The sequence below is a fragment of the Triturus cristatus genome, chromosome 4_1, assembly GCF_964204655.1.
Source record: "Triturus cristatus chromosome 4_1, aTriCri1.1, whole genome shotgun sequence".
Lineage (NCBI taxonomy): Eukaryota > Metazoa > Chordata > Amphibia > Caudata > Salamandridae > Triturus > Triturus cristatus.
This window is the reverse complement of record NC_140585.1, coordinates 140,112,065-140,133,630: the sequence shown is the minus strand read 5'-3', so window position 1 is coordinate 140,133,630 and position 21,566 is coordinate 140,112,065. Positions and strand designations below refer to the sequence as shown.

General features: G+C 41.4%; 12 non-coding genes across 12 annotated transcripts; all 12 read left to right on the top strand.

Annotated features, from left to right (window-relative positions):
- Positions 1-974: 974 nt before the first annotated feature.
- Positions 975-1,046, top strand: TRNAC-GCA (transfer RNA cysteine (anticodon GCA)). Its single transcript has one exon. It is a non-coding gene; the product is annotated as a tRNA-Cys (tRNA).
- Positions 1,047-3,123: 2,077 nt separating this feature from the next.
- TRNAC-GCA (transfer RNA cysteine (anticodon GCA)) lies at positions 3,124-3,195 on the top strand. Its single transcript has one exon. It is a non-coding gene; the product is annotated as a tRNA-Cys (tRNA).
- A 1,008-nt stretch (positions 3,196-4,203) lies between these two features.
- Positions 4,204-4,275, top strand: TRNAC-GCA (transfer RNA cysteine (anticodon GCA)). The gene has a single exon. It is a non-coding gene; the product is annotated as a tRNA-Cys (tRNA).
- A 997-nt stretch (positions 4,276-5,272) lies between these two features.
- On the top strand, positions 5,273-5,344 carry TRNAC-GCA (transfer RNA cysteine (anticodon GCA)). Its single transcript has one exon. It is a non-coding gene; the product is annotated as a tRNA-Cys (tRNA).
- A 2,077-nt stretch (positions 5,345-7,421) lies between these two features.
- Positions 7,422-7,493, top strand: TRNAC-GCA (transfer RNA cysteine (anticodon GCA)). Its single transcript has one exon. It is a non-coding gene; the product is annotated as a tRNA-Cys (tRNA).
- Positions 7,494-8,501: 1,008 nt separating this feature from the next.
- On the top strand, positions 8,502-8,573 carry TRNAC-GCA (transfer RNA cysteine (anticodon GCA)). The gene has a single exon. It is a non-coding gene; the product is annotated as a tRNA-Cys (tRNA).
- Positions 8,574-9,564: 991 nt separating this feature from the next.
- Positions 9,565-9,636, top strand: TRNAC-GCA (transfer RNA cysteine (anticodon GCA)). The gene has a single exon. It is a non-coding gene; the product is annotated as a tRNA-Cys (tRNA).
- Positions 9,637-12,792: 3,156 nt separating this feature from the next.
- Positions 12,793-12,864, top strand: TRNAC-GCA (transfer RNA cysteine (anticodon GCA)). Its single transcript has one exon. It is a non-coding gene; the product is annotated as a tRNA-Cys (tRNA).
- A 997-nt stretch (positions 12,865-13,861) lies between these two features.
- Positions 13,862-13,933, top strand: TRNAC-GCA (transfer RNA cysteine (anticodon GCA)). The gene has a single exon. It is a non-coding gene; the product is annotated as a tRNA-Cys (tRNA).
- A 1,008-nt stretch (positions 13,934-14,941) lies between these two features.
- Positions 14,942-15,013, top strand: TRNAC-GCA (transfer RNA cysteine (anticodon GCA)). Its single transcript has one exon. It is a non-coding gene; the product is annotated as a tRNA-Cys (tRNA).
- A 997-nt stretch (positions 15,014-16,010) lies between these two features.
- Positions 16,011-16,082, top strand: TRNAC-GCA (transfer RNA cysteine (anticodon GCA)). Its single transcript has one exon. It is a non-coding gene; the product is annotated as a tRNA-Cys (tRNA).
- A 1,008-nt stretch (positions 16,083-17,090) lies between these two features.
- Positions 17,091-17,162, top strand: TRNAC-GCA (transfer RNA cysteine (anticodon GCA)). The gene has a single exon. It is a non-coding gene; the product is annotated as a tRNA-Cys (tRNA).
- The last annotated feature ends 4,404 nt before the right edge of the window (positions 17,163-21,566 follow it).

The following is a 21,566-nucleotide window of genomic DNA, read 5'->3' as shown; positions in this document are numbered from 1 at the left end:
TGTAGCTAGGATCTTTCATAAAGTCCCTTTGGATCACCATTGACAGAGTCAGTGTTCAGTTGGATCTTATACTTTATTAGCATTACAGTGTCACTGCTCAAAACCTGGGAATAAATGCATTTTTACACAGGGCGTGGGAACTTTCTGAAACATCATTGATTTATTTTGGAATCCGGCTCTTCCTTTCACAGCTTCAAGCAAAGAGAATCACTATGAAAACAATTGAAAACTTTGTTATACAGTTTGGTGCTTCCTTGTAGCGCACTAAAGAAATGGCATAGTATACTCGGCAGCGCTGCAGTCAATCTATTTCTCATTTAACCTGTGTCCTCAGTCTTACATATATTCCTCCTCTCCTCTGTGCATACAAAATATGTGTTTGTTTAAAGCACTTCATTCTTGTGCAACGTAGAAACTATTTAATTTCTCCTTAAAACCTCTGCCTACGTGCAAAATGTATGAACCCTCGTTGCAGATGAAAAAAGGCTGGCTCGAAGACTCAGGCCATTTTCGAACACAAAATGGCCTTTTCTGATATATTAAATTGATGGTACTTGAAAGGGACGTTTGGGTGTACCTTCCAAATACCAAATTGCAGTGGTATGTAGAAATGTTTTTCGTCCATCATTTGGCCCAAAACAATCATACTTCACCACCATCTCGGTGATTGTGGTAACCAATCCGCGAAAGGATAAGGCGTCCCGCAAAAACCTCTTCCCCTTTGAGAATGTTTCAAAACAAGCATTTTATGTACAGGCATTGGTCCTATGGACCACTGCCTGTTCAAATAAAATAACAATGAAACATATAAATATTTTTTTTAAACGATCCCGTTTTCCTTCAATAAATAATATTAAGAACTACTTCTCCTGTTCCACAGTTTCAAGCTTGTACTTTCCGGCCCAACTGAGCATGATGCTCACACTCTTTCATGAGGTACTGATATATTTTCATTCCGACTCTCACAAACAGGTGGGGATATAGCTCAGTGGTAGAGCATTTGACTGCAGATCAAGAGGTCCCTGGTTCAAATCCAGGTGTCCCCTTGGCCTGTTTTGGTTCTTGTGTTTGTAGCTGGGACTTTTCATAAAACCCCTTTGGATCATCATTGACAGAGTCAGTGTTCGCTTGGATCTTACACTTTAATAGCATTACAATGTCACTGCTCAAAACCTGAGAGTAAATGCATTTTTATACAGGGCTCGGTATTTCATATGGGAAATGTCTGAAAAAGCATTGATTTATTTTGGAATCTGGCTCTTCCTTTCACAGCACCAAACAAAGGGAATGGACTATGAAAGCAATTGAGAACTTTGTTTTACAGTTTGGTGCTTCCTTCGATCGCACTACAGAAATTGCATAGAAAAGTGGGCAGAAATGCAGTCAATCTATTCCTCATTTAACCTGTGTCCTCAGTCTTACATGTATTCCACCTCTTCTCTGTGCATACAAAGTATGTGTTTGTTTGAAGCACTTCATTTTTGTGCAATGCATAATCTATTTACTTTCTACTAAAAAACGCTGCCCACGTACAAGATGTATGAACCCTAGTTGCAGGTGCAAGCAGGCTGGTCTGAGAAACCAGGCCATTTGCGAACACAAAATTGCTTTTTCTGATGTATTAAATCGAAGGTACATGAAATGGGTGTTTGGTTGTACCTTCAAATACCAAATTGTAGTGGTATGTAGAAATGTTTTTTCACCGTCATTTGGCCCAAAACAATCATACTTCAGTACCATATCAGTGATTGTGGTAATCATTCCACAAAGATAAGTAGTCTCGTAAAAACCTGTTCCTCTTTGAGAATGTTTCAAAACAAACATTTTAATTACAGATATTGGTCCTATGGACCACTGCCTATTCAAATAAAATAACAATTAAACATATACATTTTGTTTTTTAAATGATCCTGTTTTCCTTTAATTAATAATATTAAGAACTACTTCTCCTTTTCCACAGTTTCAAGCTCGTACTTTGTGGCCCAACTGAGCTTGAGCCTCTCACTCTTTCATGATGTACTGATATATTGTCATTCTGATCTTTGAAAACAGTTGGGGATATAGCTCATTGGTAGAGCATTTGACTGCAGATCAAGAGGTCCCCGGTTCAAATCCGGGTGTCCCCTAAACCTATTTTGGTTCTGGTGTTTGTAGCTGGGATCTTTCATAAAGTCCCTTTGGATCACCATTGACAGAGTCAGTGTTCAGTTGGATCTTATACTTTATTAGCATTACAGTGTCACTGCTCAAAACCTGGGAATAAATGCATTTTTACACAGGGCGTGGGAACTTTCTGAAACATCATTGATTTATTTTGGAATCCGGCTCTTCCTTTCACAGCTTCAAGCAAAGAGAATGACTATGAAAACAATTGAAAACTTTGTTATACAGTTTGGTGCTTCCTTGTAGCGCACTAAAGAAATGGCATAGTATACTCGGCAGCGCTGCAGTCAATCTATTTCTCATTTAACCTGTGTCCTCAGTCTTACATATATTCCTCCTCTCCTCTGTGCATACAAAATATGTGTTTGTTTAAAGCACTTCATTCTTGTGCAACGTAGAAACTATTTAATTTCTCCTTAAAACCTCTGCCTACGTGCAAAATGTATGAACCCTCGTTGCAGATGAAAAAAGGCTGGCTCGAAGACTCAGGCCATTTTCGAACACAAAATGGCCTTTTCTGATATATTAAATTGATGGTACTTGAAAGGGACGTTTGGGTGTACCTTCCAAATACCAAATTGCAGTGGTATGTAGAAATGTTTTTCGTCCATCATTTGGCCCAAAACAATCATACTTCACCACCATCTCGGTGATTGTGGTAACCAATCCGCGAAAGGATAAGGCGTCCCGTAAAAACCTCTTCCCCTTTGAGAATGTTTCAAAACAAGCATTTTATGTACAGGCATTGGTCCTATGGACCACTGCCTGTTCAAATAAAATAACAATGAAACATATAAATATTTTTTTTTAACGATCCCGTTTTCCTTCAATAAATAATATTAAGAACTACTTCTCCTGTTCCACAGTTTCAAGTTTGTACTTTCCGGCCCAACTGAGCATGATGCTCACACTCTTTCATGAGGTACTGATATATTTTCATTCCGACTCTCACAAACAGGTGGGGATATAGCTCAGTGGTAGAGCATTTGACTGCAGATCAAGAGGTCCCTGGTTCAAATCCAGGTGTCCCCTTGGCCTGTTTTGGTTCTTGTGTTTGTAGCTGGGACTTTTCATAAAACCCCTTTGGATCATCATTGACAGAGTCAGTGTTCGCTTGGATCTTACACTTTAACAGCATTACAATGTCACTGCTCAAAACCTGAGAGTAAATGCATTTTTATACAGGGCTCGGTATTCCGTATGGGAAATGTCTGAAAAAGCATTGATTTATTTTGGAATCTGGCTCTTCCTTTCACAGCACCAAACAAAGGGAATGGACTATGAAAGCAATTGGCAACTTTGTTTTACAGTTTAGTGCTTCCTTCAATCGCACTACAGAAATTGCATAGAAAAGTGGGCAGCAATGCAGTCAATCTATTCCTCATTTAACCTGTGTCCTCAGTCTTACATGTATTCCACCTCTTCTCTGTGCATACAAAGTATGTGTTTGTTTGAAGCACTTCATTTTTGTGCAATGCATAATCTATTTACTTTCTACTAAAATACGCTGCCCACGTACAAGATGTACGAACCCTAGTTGCAGGTGCAAGCAGGCTGGTCTGAGAAACCAGGCCATTTGCGAACACAAAATAGCTTTTTCTGATGTATTAAATCGAAGGTACATGAAAGGGGTGTTTGGTTGTACCTTCAAATACCAAATTGAAGTGGTATGCAGAAATGTTTTTTCACCGTAATTTGGCCCAAAACAATCATACTTCACCACCATATCAGTGATTGTGGTAATCAATCCACAAAGATAAGTAGTCTCGTAAAAACCTCTTCCCCTTTGAGAATGTTTCAAAACAAACATTTTAATTACAGATATTGGTCCTATGGACCACTGCCTATTCAAATAAAATAACAATTAAACATATACATTTTGTTTTTTAAATGATCCTGTTTTCCTTTAATTAATAATATTAAGAACTACTTCTCCTTTTCCACAGTTTCAAGCTCGTACTTTGTGGCCCAACTGAGCTTGAGCCTCTCACTCTTTCATGATGTACTAATATATTGTCATTCTGATCTTTGAAAACAGTTGGGGATATAGCTCAGTGGTAGAGCATTTGACTGCAAATCAAGAGGTCCCTGGTTCAAATCCGGGTGTCCCCTAAACCTATTTTGGTTTTGGTGTTTGTAGCTGGAATCTTTCATAAAGTCCCTATGGATCACCATTGACAGAGTCAGTGTTCAGTTGGATCTTATACTTTATTAGCATTATAGTGTCACTGCTCAAAACCTGGGAATAAATGCATTTTTACACAGGGCGTGGGAACTTTCTGAAACATCATTGATTTATTTTGGAATCCGGCTCTTCCTTTCACAGCTTCAAGCAAAGAGAATGACTATGAAAACAATTGAAAACTTTGTTATACAGTTTGGTGCTTCCTTGTAGCGCACTAAAGAAATGGCATAGTATACTCGGCAGTGCTGCAGTCAATCTATTTCTCATTTAACCTGTGTCCTCAGTCTTACATATATTCCTCCTCTCCTCTGTGCATACAAAATATGTGTTTGTTTAAAGCACTTCATTCTTGTGCAACGTAGAAACTATTTAATTTCTCCTTAAAACCTCTGCCTACGTGCAAAATGTATGAACCCTCGTTGCAGATGAAAAAAGGCTGACTCGAAGACTCAGGCCATTTTCGAACACAAAATGGCCTTTTCTGATATATTAAATTGATGGTACTTGAAAGGGACGTTTGGGTGTACCTTCCAAATACCAAATTGCAGTGGTATGTAGAAATGTTTTTCGTCCATCATTTGGCCCAAAACAATCATACTTCACCACCATCTCGGTGATTGTGGTAACCAATCCGCGAAAGGATAAGGCGTCCCGTAAAAACCTCTTCCCCTTTGAGAATGTTTCAAAACAAGCATTTTATGTACAGGCATTGGTCCTATGGACCACTGCCTGTTCAAATAAAATAACAATGAAACATATAAATATTTTTTTTAAACGATCCCGTTTTCCTTCAATAAATAATATTAAGAACTACTTCTCCTGTTCCACAGTTTCAAGCTTGTACTTTCCGGCCCAACTGAGCATGATGCTCACACTCTTTCATGAGGTACTGATATATTTTCATTCCGACTCTCACAAACAGGTGGGGATATAGCTCAGTGGTAGAGCATTTGACTGCAGATCAAGAGGTCCCTGGTTCAAATCCAGGTGTCCCCTTGGCCTGTTTTGGTTCTTGTGTTTGTAGCTGGGACTTTTCATAAAACCCCTTTGGATCATCATTGACAGAGTCAGTGTTCGCTTGGATCTTACACTTTAACAGCATTACAATGTCACTGCTCAAAACCTGAGAGTAAATGCATTTTTATACAGGGCTCGGTATTCCGTATGGGAAATGTCTGAAAAAGCATTGATTTATTTTGGAATCTGGCTCTTCCTTTCACAGCACCAAACAAAGGGAATGGACTATGAAAGCAATTGGCAACTTTGTTTTACAGTTTAGTGCTTCCTTCAATCGCACTACAGAAATTGCATAGAAAAGTGGGCAGCAATGCAGTCAATCTATTCCTCATTTAACCTGTGTCCTCAGTCTTACATGTATTCCACCTCTTCTCTGTGCATACAAAGTATGTGTTTGTTTGAAGCACTTCATTTTTGTGCAATGCATAATCTATTTACTTTCTACTAAAATACGCTGCCCACGTACAAGATGTACGAACCCTAGTTGCAGGTGCAAGCAGGCTGGTCTGAGAAACCAGGCCATTTGCGAACACAAAATAGCTTTTTCTGATGTATTAAATCGAAGGTACATGAAAGGGGTGTTTGGTTGTACCTTCAAATACCAAATTGTAGTGGTATGCAGAAATGTTTTTTCACCGTAATTTGGCCCAAAACAATCATACTTCACCACCATATCAGTGATTGTGGTAATCAATCCACAAAGATAAGTAGTCTCGTAAAAACCTCTTCCCCTTTGAGAATGTTTCAAAACAAACATTTTAATTAGGGATATTGGTCCTATGGACCACTGCCTATTCAAATAAAATAACAATTAAACATATACATTTTGTTTTTTAAATGATCCTGTTTTCCTTTAATTAATAATATTAAGAACTACTTCTCCTTTTCCACAGTTTCAAGCTCGTACTTTGTGGCCCAACTGAGCTTGAGCCTCTCACTCTTTCATGATGTACTGATATATTGTCATTCTGATCTTTGAAAACAGTTGGGGATATCGCTTAGTGGTAGAGCATTTGACTGCAGATCAAGAGGTCCCTGGTTCAAATCCGGGTTTCCCCTAAACCTATTTTGGTTTTGGTGTTTGTAGCTGGGATCTTTCATAAAGTCCCTATGGATCACCATTGACAGAGTCAGTGTTCAGTTGGATCTTATACTTTATTAGCATTACAGTGTCACTGCTCAAAACCTGGGAATAAATGCATTTTTACACAGGGCGTGGGAACTTTCTGAAACATCATTGATTTATTTTGGAATCCGGCTCTTCCTTTCACAGCTTCAAGCAAAGAGAATCACTATGAAAACAATTGAAAACTTTGTTATACAGTTTGGTGCTTCCTTGTAGCGCACTAAAGAAATGGCATAGTATACTCGGCAGCGCTGCAGTCAATCTATTTCTCATTTAACCTGTGTCCTCAGTCTTACATATATTCCTCCTCTCCTCTGTGCATACAAAATATGTGTTTGTTTAAAGCACTTCATTCTTGTGCAACGTAGAAACTATTTAATTTCTCCTTAAAACCTCTGCCTACATGCAAAATGTATGAACCCTCGTTGCAGATGAAAAAAGGCTGGCTCGAAGACTCAGGCCATTTTCGAACACAAAATGGCCTTTTCTGATATATTAAATTGATGGTACTTGAAAGGGACGTTTGGGTGTACCTTCCAAATACCAAATTGCAGTGGTATGTAGAAATGTTTTTGGTCCATCATTTGGCCCAAAACAATCATACTTCACCACCATCTCGGTGATTGTGGTAACCAATCCGCGAAAGGATAAGGCGTCCCGTAAAAACCTCTTCCCCTTTGAGAATGTTTCAAAACAAGCATTTTATGTACAGGCATTGGTCCTATGGACCACTGCCTGTTCAAATAAAATAACAATGAAACATATAAATATTTATTTTAAACGATCCCGTTTTCCTTCAATAAATAATATTAAGAACTACTTCTCCTGTTCCACAGTTTCAAGCTTGTACTTTCCGGCCCAACTGAGCATGATGCTCACACTCTTTCATGAGGTACTGATATATTTTCATTCCGACTCTCACAAACAGGTGGGGATATAGCTCAGTGGTAGAGCATTTGACTGCAGATCAAGAGGTCCCTGGTTCAAATCCAGGTGTCCCCTTGGCCTGTTTTGGTTCTTGTGTTTGTAGCTGGGACTTTTCATAAAACCCCTTTGGATCATCATTGACAGAGTCAGTGTTCGCTTGGATCTTACACTTTAACAGCATTACAATGTCACTGCTCAAAACCTGAGAGTAAATGCATTTTTATACAGGGCTCGGTATTCCGTATGGGAAATGTCTGAAAAAGCATTGATTTATTTTGGAATCTGGCTCTTCCTTTCACAGCACCAAACAAAGGGAATGGACTATGAAAGCAATTGGCAACTTTGTTTTACAGTTTAGTGCTTCCTTCAATCGCACTACAGAAATTGCATAGAAAAGTGGGCAGCAATGCAGTCAATCTATTCCTCATTTAACCTGTGTCCTCAGTCTTACATGTATTCCACCTCTTCTCTGTGCATACAAAGTATGTGTTTGTTTGAAGCACTTCATTTTTGTGCAATGCATAATCTATTTACTTTCTACTAAAATACGCTGCCCACGTACAAGATGTACGAACCCTAGTTGCAGGTGCAAGCAGGCTGGTCTGAGAAACCAGGCCATTTGCGAACACAAAATAGCTTTTTCTGATGTATTAAATCAAAGGTACATGAAAGGGGTGTTTGGTTGTACCTTCAAATACCAAATTGTAGTGGTATGCAGAAATGTTTTTTCACCGTAATTTGGCCCAAAACAATCATACTTCACCACCATATCAGTGATTGTGGTAAACAATCCACAAAGATAAGTAGTCTCGTAAAAACCTCTTCCCCTTTGAGAATGTTTCAAAACAAACATTTTAATTACAGATATTGGTCGTATGGACCACTGCCTATTCAAATAAAATAACAATTGAACATATACATTTTGTTTTTTAAATGATCCTGTTTTCCTTTAATTAATAATATTAAGAACTACTTCTCCTTTTCCACAGTTTCAAGCTCGTACTTTGTGGCCCAACTGAGCTTGAGCCTCTCACTCTTTCATGATGTACTGATATATTGTCATTCTGATCTTTGAAAACAGTTGGGGATATAGCTCAGTGGTAGAGCATTTGACTGCAGATCAAAAGGTCCCTGGTTCAAATCTGGGTGTCCCCTAAACCTATTTTGGTGTTTGTAACTGGGATCTTTCATAAAGTCCCTATGGATCACCATTGACAGAGTCAGTGTTCAGTTGGATCTTATACTTTATTAGCATTACAGTGTCACTGCTCAAAACCTGGGAATAAATGCATTTTTACACAGGGCGTGGGAACTTTCTGAAACATCATTGATTTATTTTGGAATCCGGCTCTTCCTTTCACAGCTTCAAGCAAAGAGAATCACTATGAAAACAATTGAAAACTTTGTTATACAGTTTGGTGCTTCCTTGTAGCGCACTAAAGAAATGGCATAGTATACTCGGCAGCGCTGCAGTCAATCTATTTCTCATTTAACCTGTGTCCTCAGTCTTACATATATTCCTCCTCTCCTCTGTGCATACAAAATATGTGTTTGTTTAAAGCACTTCATTCTTGTGCAACGTAGAAACTATTTAATTTCTCCTTAAAACCTCTGCCTACGTGCAAAATGTATGAACCCTCGTTGCAGATGAAAAAAGGCTGACTCGAAGACTCAGGCCATTTTCGAACACAAAATGGCCTTTTCTGATATATTAAATTGATGGTACTTGAAAGGGACGTTTGGGTGTACCTTCCAAATACCAAATTGCAGTGGTATGTAGAAATGTTTTTGGTCCATCATTTGGCCCAAAACAATCATACTTCACCACCATCTCGGTGATTGTGGTAACCAATCCGCGAAAGGATAAGGCGTCCCGTAAAAACCTCTTCCCCTTTGAGAATGTTTCAAAACAAGCATTTTATGTACAGGCATTGGTCCTATGGACCACTGCCTGTTCAAATAAAATAACAATGAAACATATAAATATTTTTTTTAAACGATCCCGTTTTCCTTCAATAAATAATATTAAGAACTACTTCTCCTGTTCCACAGTTTCAAGCTTGTACTTTCCGGCCCAACTGAGCATGATGCTCACACTCTTTCATGAGGTACTGATATATTTTCATTCCGACTCTCACAAACAGGTGGGGATATAGCTCAGTGGTAGAGCATTTGACTGCAGATCAAGAGGTCCCTGGTTCAAATCCAGGTGTCCCCTTGGCCTGTTTTGGTTCTTGTGTTTGTAGCTGGGACTTTTCATAAAACCCCTTTGGATCATCATTGACAGAGTCAGTGTTCGCTTGGATCCTACACTTTAACAGCATTACAATGTCACTGCTCAAAACCTGAGAGTAAATGCATTTTTATACAGGGCTCGGTATTCCGTATGGGAAATGTCTGAAAAAGCATTGATTTATTTTGGAATCTGGCTCTTCCTTTCACAGCACCAAACAAAGGGAATGGACTATGAAAGCAATTGGCAACTTTGTTTTACAGTTTAGTGCTTCCTTCAATCGCACTACAGAAATTGCATAGAAAAGTGGGCAGCAATGCAGTCAATCTATTCCTCATTTAACCTGTGTCCTCAGTCTTACATGTATTCCACCTCTTCTCTGTGCATACAAAGTATGTGTTTGTTTGAAGCACTTCATTTTTGTGCAATGCATAATCTATTTACTTTCTACTAAAATACGCTGCCCACGTACAAGATGTACGAACCCTAGTTGCAGGTGCAAGCAGGCTGGTCTGAGAAACCAGGCCATTTGCGAACACAAAATAGCTTTTTCTGATGTATTAAATCGAAGGTACATGAAAGGGGTGTTTGGTTGTACCTTCAAATACCAAATTGTAGTGGTATGCAGAAATGTTTTTTCACCGTAATTTGGCCCAAAACAATCATACTTCACCACCATATCAGTGATTGTGGTAATCAATCCACAAAGATAAGTAGTCTCGTAAAAACCTCTTCCCCTTTGAGAATGTTTCAAAACAAACATTTTAATTAGAGATATTGGTCCTATGGACCACTGCCTATTCAAATAAAATAACAATTAAACATATACATTTTGTTTTTTAAATGATCCTGTTTTCCTTTAATTAATAATATTAAGAACTACTTCTCCTTTTCCACAGTTTCAAGCTCGTACTTTGTGGCCCAACTGAGCTTGAGCCTCTCACTCTTTCATGATGTACTGATATATTGTCATTCTGATCTTTGAAAACAGTTGGGGATATAGCTTAGTGGTAGAGCATTTGACTGCAGATCAAGAGGTCTCTGGTTCAAATCCGGGTGTCCCCTAAACCTATTTTGGTTTTGGTGTTTGTAGCTGGGATCTTTCATAAAGTCCCTATGGATCACCATTGACAGAGTCAGTGTTCAGTTGGATCTTATACTTTATTAGCATTACAGTGTCACTGCTCAAAACCTGGGAATAAATGCATTTTTACACAGGGCGTGGGAACTTTCTGAAACATCATTGATTTATTTTGGAATCCGGCTCTTCCTTTCACAGCTTCAAGCAAAGAGAATCACTATGAAAACAATTGAAAACTTTGTTATACAGTTTGGTGCTTCCTTGTAGCGCACTAAAGAAATGGCATAGTATACTCGGCAGCGCTGCAGTCAATCTATTTCTCATTTAACCTGTGTCCTCAGTCTTACATATATTCCTCCTCTCCTCTGTGCATACAAAATATGTGTTTGTTTAAAGCACTTCATTCTTGTGCAACGTAGAAACTGTTTAATTTCTCCTTAAAACCTCTGCCTACGTGCAAAATGTATGAACCCTCGGTGCAGAGGAAAAAAGGCTGGCTCGAAGACTCAGGCCATTTTCGAACACAAAATGGCCTTTTCTGATATATTAAATTGATGGTACTTGAAAGGGACGTTTGGGTGTACCTTCCAAATACCAAATTGCAGTGGTATGTAGAAATGTTTTTCGTCCATCATTTGGCCCAAAACAATCATACTTCACCACCATCTCGGTGATTGTGGTAACCAATCCGCGAAAGGATAAGGCGTCCCGTAAAAACCTCTTCCCCTTTGAGAATGTTTCAAAACAAGCATTTTATGTACAGGCATTGGTCCTATGGACCACTGCCTGTTCAAATAAAATAACAATGAAACATATAAATATTTTTTTTAAACGATCCCGTTTTCCTTCAATAAATAATATTAAGAACTACTTCTCCTGTTCCACAGTTTCAAGCTTGTCTTTCCGGCCCAACTGAGCATGATGCTCACACTCTTTCATGAGGTACTGATATATTTTCATTCCGACTCTCACAAACAGGTGGGGATATAGCTCAGTGGTAGAGCATTTGACTGCAGATCAAGAGGTCCCTGGTTCAAATCCAGGTGACCCCTTGGCCTGTTTTGGTTCTTGTGTTTGTAGCTGGGACTTTTCATAAAACCCCTTTGGATCATCATTGACAGAGTCAGTGTTCGCTTGGATCTTACACTTTAACAGCATTACAATGTCACTGCTCAAAACCTGAGAGTAAATGCATTTTTATACAGGGCTCGGTATTCCGTATGGGAAATGTCTGAAAAAGCATTGATTTATTTTGGAATCTGGCTCTTCCTTTCACAGCACCAAACAAAGGGAATGGACTATGAAAGCAATTGGCAACTTTGTTTTACAGGTTAGTGCTTCCTTCAATCGCACTACAGAAATTGCATAGAAAAGTGGGCAGCAATGCAGTCAATCTATTCCTCATTTAACCTGTGTCCTCAGTCTTACATGTATTCCACCTCTTCTCTGTGCATACAAAGTATGTGTTTGTTTGAAGCACTTCATTTTTGTGCAATGCATAATCTATTTACTTTCTACTAAAATACGCTGCCCACGTACAAGATGTACGAACCCTAGTTGCAGGTGCAAGCAGGCTGGTCTGAGAAACCAGGCCATTTGCGAACACAAAATAGCTTTTTCTGATGTATTAAATCGAAGGTACATGAAAGGGGTGTTTGGTTGTACCTTCAAATACCAAATTGTAGTGGTATGCAGAAATGTTTTTTCACCGTAATTTGGCCCAAAACAATCATACTTCACCACCATATCAGTGATTGTGGTAATCAATCCACAAAGATAAGTAGTCTCGTAAAAACCTCTTCCCCTTTGAGAATGTTTCAAAACAAACATTTTAATTACAGATATTGGTCCTATGGACCACTGCCTATTCAAATAAAATAACAATTAAACATATACATTTTGTTTTTTAAATGATCCTGTTTTCCTTTAATTAATAATATTAAGAACTACTTCTCCTTTTCCACAGTTTCAAGCTCGTTCTTTGTGGCCCAACTGAGCTTGAGCCTCTCACTCTTTCATGATGTACTGATATATTGTCATTCTGATCTTTGAAAACAGTTGGGGATATAGCTCAGTGGTAGAGCATTTGACTGCAGATCAAGAGGTCCCTGGTTCAAATCCGGGTGTCCCCTAAACCTATTTTGGTTTTGGTGTTTGTAGCTGGGATCTTTCATAAAGTCCCTATGGATCACCATTGACAGAGTCAGTGTTCAGTTGGATCTTATACTTTATTAGCATTACAGTGTCACTGCTCAAAACCTGGGAATAAATGCATTTTTACACAGGGCGTGGGAACTTTCTGAAACATCATTGATTTATTTTGGAATCCGGCTCTTCCTTTCACAGCTTCAAGCAAAGAGAATCACTATGAAAACAATTGAAAACTTTGTTATACAGTTTGGTGCTTCCTTGTAGCGCACTAAAGAAATGGCATAGTATACTCGGCAGCGCTGCAGTCAATCTATTTCTCATTTAACCTGTGTCCTCAGTCTTACATATATTCCTCCTCTCCTCTGTGCATACAAAATATGTGTTTGTTTAAAGCACTTCATTCTTGTGCAACGTAGAAACTATTTAATTTCTCCTTAAAACCTCTGCCTACGTGCAAAATGTATGAACCCTCGTTGCAGATGAAAAAAGGCTGGCTCGAAGACTCAGGCCATTTTCGAACACAAAATGGCCTTTTCTGATATATTAAATTGATGGTACTTGAAAGGGACGTTTGGGTGTACCTTCCAAATACCAAATTGCAGTGGTATGTAGAAATGTTTTTCGTCCATCATTTGGCCCAAAACAATCATACTTCACCACCATCTCGGTGATTGTGGTAACCAATCCGCGAAAGGATAAGGCGTCCCGTAAAAACGTCTTCCCCTTTGAGAATGTTTCAAAACAAGCATTTTATGTACAGGCATTGGTCCTATGGACCACTGCCTGTTCAAATAAAATAACAATGAAACATATAAATATTTTTTTTAAACGATCCCGTTTTCCTTCAATAAATAATATTAAGAACTACTTCTCCTGTTCCACAGTTTCAAGCTTGTACTTTCCGGCCCAACTGAGCATGATGCTCACACTCTTTCATGAGGTACTGATATATTTTCATTCCGACTCTCACAAACAGGTGGGGATATAGCTCAGTGGTAGAGCATTTGACTGCAGATCAAGTGGTCCCTGGTTCAAATCCAGGTGTCCCCTTGGCCTGTTTTGGTTCTTGTGTTTGTAGCTGGGACTTTTCATAAAACCCCTTTGGATCATCATTGACAGAGTCAGTGTTCGCTTGGATCTTACACTTTAATAGCATTACAATGTCACTGCTCAAAACCTGAGAGTAAATGCATTTTTATACAGGGCTCGGTATTTCATATGGGAAATGTCTGAAAAAGCATTGATTTATTTTGGAATCTGGCTCTTCCTTTCACAGCACCAAACAAAGGGAATGGACTATGAAAGCAATTGAGAACTTTGTTTTACAGTTTGGTGCTTCCTTCGATCGCACTACAGAAATTGCATAGAAAAGTGGGCAGCAATGCAGTCAATCTATTCCTCATTTAACCTGTGTCCTCAGTCTTACATGTATTCCACCTCTTCTCTGTGCATACAAAGTATGTGTTTGTTTGAAGCACTTCATTTTTGTGCAATGCATAATCTATTTACTTTCTACTAAAATACGCTGCCCACGTACAAGATGTACGAACCCTAGTTGCAGGTGCAAGCAGGCTGGTCTGAGAAACCAGGCCATTTGCGAACACAAAATAGCTTTTTCTGATGTATTAAATCGAAGGTACATGAAAGGGGTGTTTGGTTGTACCTTCAAATACCAAATTGAAGTGGTATGCAGAAATGTTTTTTCACCGTAATTTGGCCCAAAACAATCATACTTCACCACCATATCAGTGATTGTGGTAATCAATCCACAAAGATAAGTAGTCTCGTAAAAACCTCTTCCCCTTTGAGAATGTTTCAAAACAAACATTTTAATTACAGATATTGGTCGTATGGACCACTGCCTATTCAAATAAAATAACAATTAAACATATACATTTTGTTTTTTAAATGATCCTGTTTTCCTTTAATTAATAATATTAAGAACTACTTCTCCTTTTCCACAGTTTCAAGCTCGTACTTTGTGGCCCAACTGAGCTTGAGCCTCTCACTCTTTCATGATGTACTGATATATTGTCATTCTGATCTTTGAAAACAGTTGGGGATATAGCTCAGTGGTAGAGCATTTGACTGCAAATCAAGAGGTCCCTGGTTCAAATCCGGGTGTCCCCTAAACCTATTTTGGTTTTGGTGTTTGTAGCTGGAATCTTTCATAAAGTCCCTATGGATCACCATTGACAGAGTCAGTGTTCAGTTGGATCTTATACTTTATTAGCATTATAGTGTCACTGCTCAAAACCTGGGAATAAATGCATTTTTACACAGGGCGTGGGAACTTTCTGAAACATCATTGATTTATTTTGGAATCCGGCTCTTCCTTTCACAGCTTCAAGCAAAGAGAATGACTATGAAAACAATTGAAAACTTTTTTATACAGTTTGGTGCTTCCTTGTAGCGCACTAAAGAAATGGCATAGTATACTCGGCAGCGCTGCAGTCAATCTATTTCTCATTTAACCTGTGTCCTCAGTCTTACATATATTCCTCCTCTCCTCTGTGCATACAAAATATGTGTTTGTTTAAAGCACTTCATTCTTGTGCAACGTAGAAACTATTTAATTTCTCCTTAAAACCTCTGCCTACGTGCAAAATGTATGAACCCTCGTTGCAGATGAAAAAAGGCTGACTCGAAGACTCAGGCCATTTTCGAACACAAAATGGCCTTTTCTGATATATTAAATTGATGGTACTTGAAAGGGACGTTTGGGTGTACCTTCCAAATACCAAATTGCAGTGGTATGTAGAAATGTTTTTCGTCCATCATTTGGCCCAAAACAATCATACTTCACCACCATCTCGGTGATTGTGGTAACCAATCCGCGAAAGGATAAGGCGTCCCGTAAAAACGTCTTCCCCTTTGAGAATGTTTCAAAACAAGCATTTTATGTACAGGCATTGGTCCTATGGACCACTGCCTGTTCAAATAAAATAACAATGAAACATATAAATATTTTTTTTAAACGATCCCGTTTTCCTTCAATAAATAATATTAAGAACTACTTCTCCTGTTCCACAGTTTCAAGCTTGTACTTTCCGGCCCAACTGAGCATGATGCTCACACTCTTTCATGAGGTACTGATATATTTTCATTCCGACTCTCACAAACATGTGGGGATATAGCTCAGTGGTAGAGCATTTGACTGCAGATCAAGAGGTCCCTGGTTCAAATCCAGGAATCCCCTTGGCCTGTTTTGGTTCTTGTGTTTGTAGCTGGGACTTTTCATAAAACCCCTTTGGATCATCATTGACAGAGTCAGTGTTCGCTTGGATCCTACACTTTAACAGCATTACAATGTCACTGCTCAAAACCTGAGAGTAAATGCATTTTTATACAGGGCTCGGTATTCCGTATGGGAAATGTCTGAAAAAGCATTGATTTATTTTGGAATCTGGCTCTTCCTTTCACAGCACCAAACAAAGGGAATGGACTATGAAAGCAATTGGCAACTTTGTTTTACAGTTTAGTGCTTCCTTCAATCGCACTACAGAAATTGCATAGAAAAGTGGGCAGCAATGCAGTCAATCTATTCCTCATTTAACCTGTGTCCTCAGTCTTACATGTATTCCACCTCTTCTCTGTGCATACAAAGTATGTGTTTGTTTGAAGCACTTCATTTTTGTGCAATGCATAATCTATTTACTTTCTACTAAAATACGCTGCCCACGTACAAGATGTACGAACCCTAGTTGCAGGTGCAAGCAGGCTGGTCTGAGAAACCAGGCCATTTGCGAACACAAAATAGCTTTTTCTGATGTATTAAATCGAAGGTACATGAAAGGGGTGTTTGGTTGTACCTTCAAATACCAAATTGTAGTGGTATGCAGAAATGTTTCTTCACCGTAATTTGGCCCAAAACAATCATACTTCACCACCATATCAGTGATTGTGGTAATCAATCCACAAAGATAAGTAGTCTCGTAAAAACCTCTTCCCCTTTGAGAATGTTTCAAAACAAACATTTTAATTAGAGATATTGGTCCTATGGACCACTGCCTATTCAAATAAAATAACAATTAAACATATACATTTTGTTTTTTAAATGATCCTGTTTTCCTTTAATTAATAATATTAAGAACTACTTCTCCTTTTCCACAGTTTCAAGCTCGTACTTTGTGGCCCAACTGAGCTTGAGCCTCTCACTCTTTCATGATGTACTGATATATTGTCATTCTGATCTTTGAAAACAGTTGGGGATATAGCTTAGTGGTAGAGCATTTGACTGCAGATCAAGAGGTCCCTGGTTCAAATCCGGGTGTCCCCTAAACCTATTTTGGTTTTGGTGTTTGTAGCTGGGATCTTTCATAAAGTCCCTATGGATCACCATTGACAGAGTCAGTGTTCAGTTGGATCTTATACTTGATTAGCATTACAGTGTCACTGCTCAAAACCTGGGAATAAATGCATTTTTACACAGGGCGTGGGAACTTTCTGAAACATCATTGATTTATTTTGGAATCCGGCTCTTCCTTTCACAGCTTCAAGCAAAGAGAATCACTATGAAAACAATTGAAAACTCTGTTATACAGTTTGGTGCTTCCTTGTAGCGCACTAAAGAAATGGCATAGTATACTCGGCAGCGCTGCAGTCAATCTATTTCTCATTTAACCTGTGTCCTCAGTCTTACATATATTCCTCCTCTCCTCTGTGCATACAAAATATGTGTTTGTTTAAAGCACTTCATTCTTGTGCAACGTAGAAACTGTTTAATTTCTCCTTAAAACCTCTGCCTACGTGCAAAATGTATGAACCCTCGGTGCAGAGGAAAAAAGGCTGGCTCGAAGACTCAGGCCATTTTCGAACACAAAATGGCCTTTTCTGATATATTAAATTGATGGTACTTGAAAGGGACGTTTGGGTGTACCTTCCAAATACCAAATTGCAGTGGTATTGTTAGATCTGGGGGTCTCTAGTTGGCAGGGTAGGTTCCACTGTCCAAGTAGGGACCCTTGCTTCTAGTCAGGGAAAGGGGGATACACTGTTAAGATAACCCCTGCTCACCCTCTAGGTAGCTTGGCCTGAGCAGTCTAGGCTATCAAAGGCAATGTGTAAAGTATTTGTACCAACACTCACAGTAACACAGTGAAAACACCACAGATTTACTCCACACCAGTTTTAGAAAAATAAGGTATCTTTACTAAAAACTTCACAAGACCAAATATTACAGACAAACCAACATATAATTCAAAAAGGTTACTTTAAAGATAGTTCAAGAGTTTGCAGAAAGTACTCCAGGATGTCAAAATCAGTGTCCTGCACAGTGCGGCTCTCAATGCACAAAATGCGACACTTTCGTGCCCAACAGTACCTGTAGTTGCGATAAGGTTCCCAAAAGCTATAACAAGGAAGATGGCAAAGGCTATGCGATGCTCCTGAGATCCTGGGGAGGCTTTGCAGCAGCCCTGCTTCACGCAGCAGAGGTGGATGCGCCGGCTCCGATCTGTAGGGGGAGGATGCGATACCTTTGGCTTTCGTTGCGTAGGTTTCTTAGGGGGAAGCTTCACGCACAGGTTCGATGCGACACTCTTTGATGTGGTGCGATGCGTGGCGCAGCGTTGCCTTCCGGCGCCGCAACTCTCGATGCGCCACGGAACGGGACTCTGCGTCGACGCACGCAGCGATTGGAGACTTTTCACGCACCGGCAGTGGTGCAGCCCGCAAACTGGTTCTGCGACAACCCTCGCAATGGCAGGAAGCTTCACGCTTCGGGACGATGCTCGACGCACTCGGCGATGCGGAGACCCTGCGTGTTGCGATGGTGCCGCGATGAAATTTTCCACGCACTCTCGTCTTGCGACACGCAATCGGATGATGCGTTGGGTACCAGTCACTCTTGTTCACGCTTCTGCTTCCCAGCTCCCTAAACACAGCAAAACGACCTCCTGAAGCCCCAAGACTGGGCAAGCACTCCAAGGCAGGTCAGAACTCTCTCAGCAGAGTTCCAGGGGAGCTGGTGGTGAAGTCCTTTTGTTCCTGGGACTTCTTAACAGGGAGCCAGCTCTTCTCAGGCCCTTGGAGATCAGAATCAAAAGAAGGGGACACAGCAAAGTCCTTCCCCTCTCCTTGGCAGCAAAGCAAAACAGCAAGCAGGCAGTCTTCTCCTCTTCAGTTTCTTCCAGCTTTCTCCTTGGCAGAGGTTTCTTCTTAGTTCCAAAGTGATCTAAAGTTTTAGGTGTCTGGGGTCCTCTTCTTATACCCCTCCAAGTCTTTGTCTCTCTTTGTTCCAGTGGGGGGATTCCCCTGCTCAAACCGGTTCCTGGGTGTGCTCTGCTCTGGAGCACCTGGTTCCTTTCAGAGTGAGGGGCAGGGTCGTTAGACGCTCAGCAGGAGGTGGAGCCTTCTTTGTGCCAGCAGAGGCAGAGTCCTCAGCCTGGCCAGCAGGGGGTGGAGCCAGCTTTGTGTTTGTCAGGGGCAGCCCTATTCAGACCCAGGGACTACTCCTCCCACCCATCTAAAGCAGATCTCCCTATTCACCCTGCTGCTGACTCATCCAGGCTCCTGGAGCCACCTAGCACATCACCTGACACCAGTCAGCCAACCAGCACACAGGCACACAGGAAGGTTAAACAGGAGAATAGTTACTTTCTAAAAAGTGCTATTCCCACGCAGTGAATTTAAAAACCATCTTGCTAAAAAGATGTATAATTAAATTCTGAACACAGAGATACCAAACTTGGATTTTCTATCTTGCCCTTATGGGAAGATAGGCATGTAAACAGCCTTCCCCATTCTATCCTATGGGCAAGATAGCCTCTCAGCAGTGAAAAACGAAAATGGCTGTAATTCACTACCAGGGCATGTTACACACCTCAGTACATGCCCTACCTTTCAGATACACTGCACCCAGCCCAGGGGGGTACCTAGGGCCACCATAGGGATGCCTGACATGTACAGAAAGGGAAGGATAAGGCCTGGTCAGTGGGTGCACTGGCCAGGTCGACATGGCAGTCCGGGACTGCACATAGGCACTGCAAGCAGGCCTAAGACATCATTTTAGCGCTACTCCTGTGGGTGGCACAATCAGTGCTGCAGCCCACTAGTAGCATTTGAATCACCAGCCCTGGCACACGCAGTGCACTTTACTAGGGGCTAACAGGTGAAACAAATATACCAATCATGGATAACCAATCAATATCACAATTTATACAGAGAGCATATGCACTTTAGCACTGATCAGCAGTGGTAAAGTGCCCAGAGTCTTATTGCCAACAACCACGGGTCAGAAAAAATGAAGGAGGAAGAAGCAAAAAGTTTGGGGATAACCCTGCAAAAAGGGCCGTTTCCAACACAACCCCCTTCCAGCCTAAAGCCAGGGTAGACCAAGCGATACATCGATGGGATTCCCTGCTTAGGGCGATAGAACACGGAAACTGGCCCAACCAGCAGGGCACTATTCCTGTTCTACGCCTTCCTGAACCCGGTTGGATCTCTCCATCCATACTCTCAGGGTCCACCAAGCCAACCCATGTGGAACCCTTCTCTTCACCTGTGGACACCACCTGTGCAGCACCTAGCCTTAACTTGCTCACAGATGTGTCCCAACAGACAGACAGCAAGCCGCAGTGGCCAGTGACACTGGTCAGGGATGAGACCCAGGCCTTATGCCTCTCAGGGCCCTCAAACCCCTGTGGCATCAGAAGGTGGGGGGCAGTAGCCCCAGGTGCTGGGCACCCTTTGTCCACTTCCTTTCCTGTCAGGTCGGGTCTGACAACCTGGCACTGACCGACCAGCCCCGGGCCTGTATCCGGTGGCTGGACAGGAGGCTGGGGTAGGCTTTTCCATACCCAGTCCTCCTCTTCCTTGGGGTTCTGTACCCTCCCACCTGGAGCGGTACTCCCTTCTAGAACAGTCAGGGCACCTGTGGCATGTGTCCTGCACCATTCGCCCACCAGTTCAGGGGTTCTATCCTGCAACTGGGATCCCAGGTCAGGGGGGACACCCCGGACCTGGCCCTCCAACCTAGGGTCTAAACCCTCCAGGTGAACCGGGGTCAGAGGCGAGGACTCCCTCCCTCTGCACCCCCTTCCAGAGTGCTGCACCCTCCCCACTGGAGTGGTACCCCTGGAAGCCAAACCGGTCAGGACACTGGTTACAGATGTCCTTCCCTCCAGGTCAGGCAGATCCTGAACCTGGCCTCCCAACCCAGGGACTAAACCCTGTAGTTGCACACCTGCCTGGCATGCCAGGACTTCTGGGGACTCACACAGTATCTCCCCGAGGGTGACACATGACTCATGTGTCTCGTGACAGTCTGCCTGGCGCAGATCTCCCGACCCCTGTCCACCTGACAGTGCGCGAAGATCCCCCAGGACAGAAGTGGTGTCACCATGGTCACTCCTAGGGGACTCAGCCCTTCTGGCTGGTCCCTGACCCACTGGTTCTCCCACTGGGGAACACATCCCCCTCTCACCCCTCAGTCTGGACTTCTGCACCCTCCCAACTGGAGCGGTACCGCCAGACACCAGAACCACTGGAGCTCTGTTTACAGAGGCGCCAGGTTCTCCTGACACTAGGAGATCCTCCTCAAATGGCCTACTAGCACTGTCTAGGCCCCCAACCTGGTGTTCCCTTAAGGAACCCTCCAGGCCCTGAGACTGGGTTTCGGGCACCTTGGGACCCACAGTCCCACACTCACCCCTTCTCCACTGAGACAGGACGTGAGCCCCTA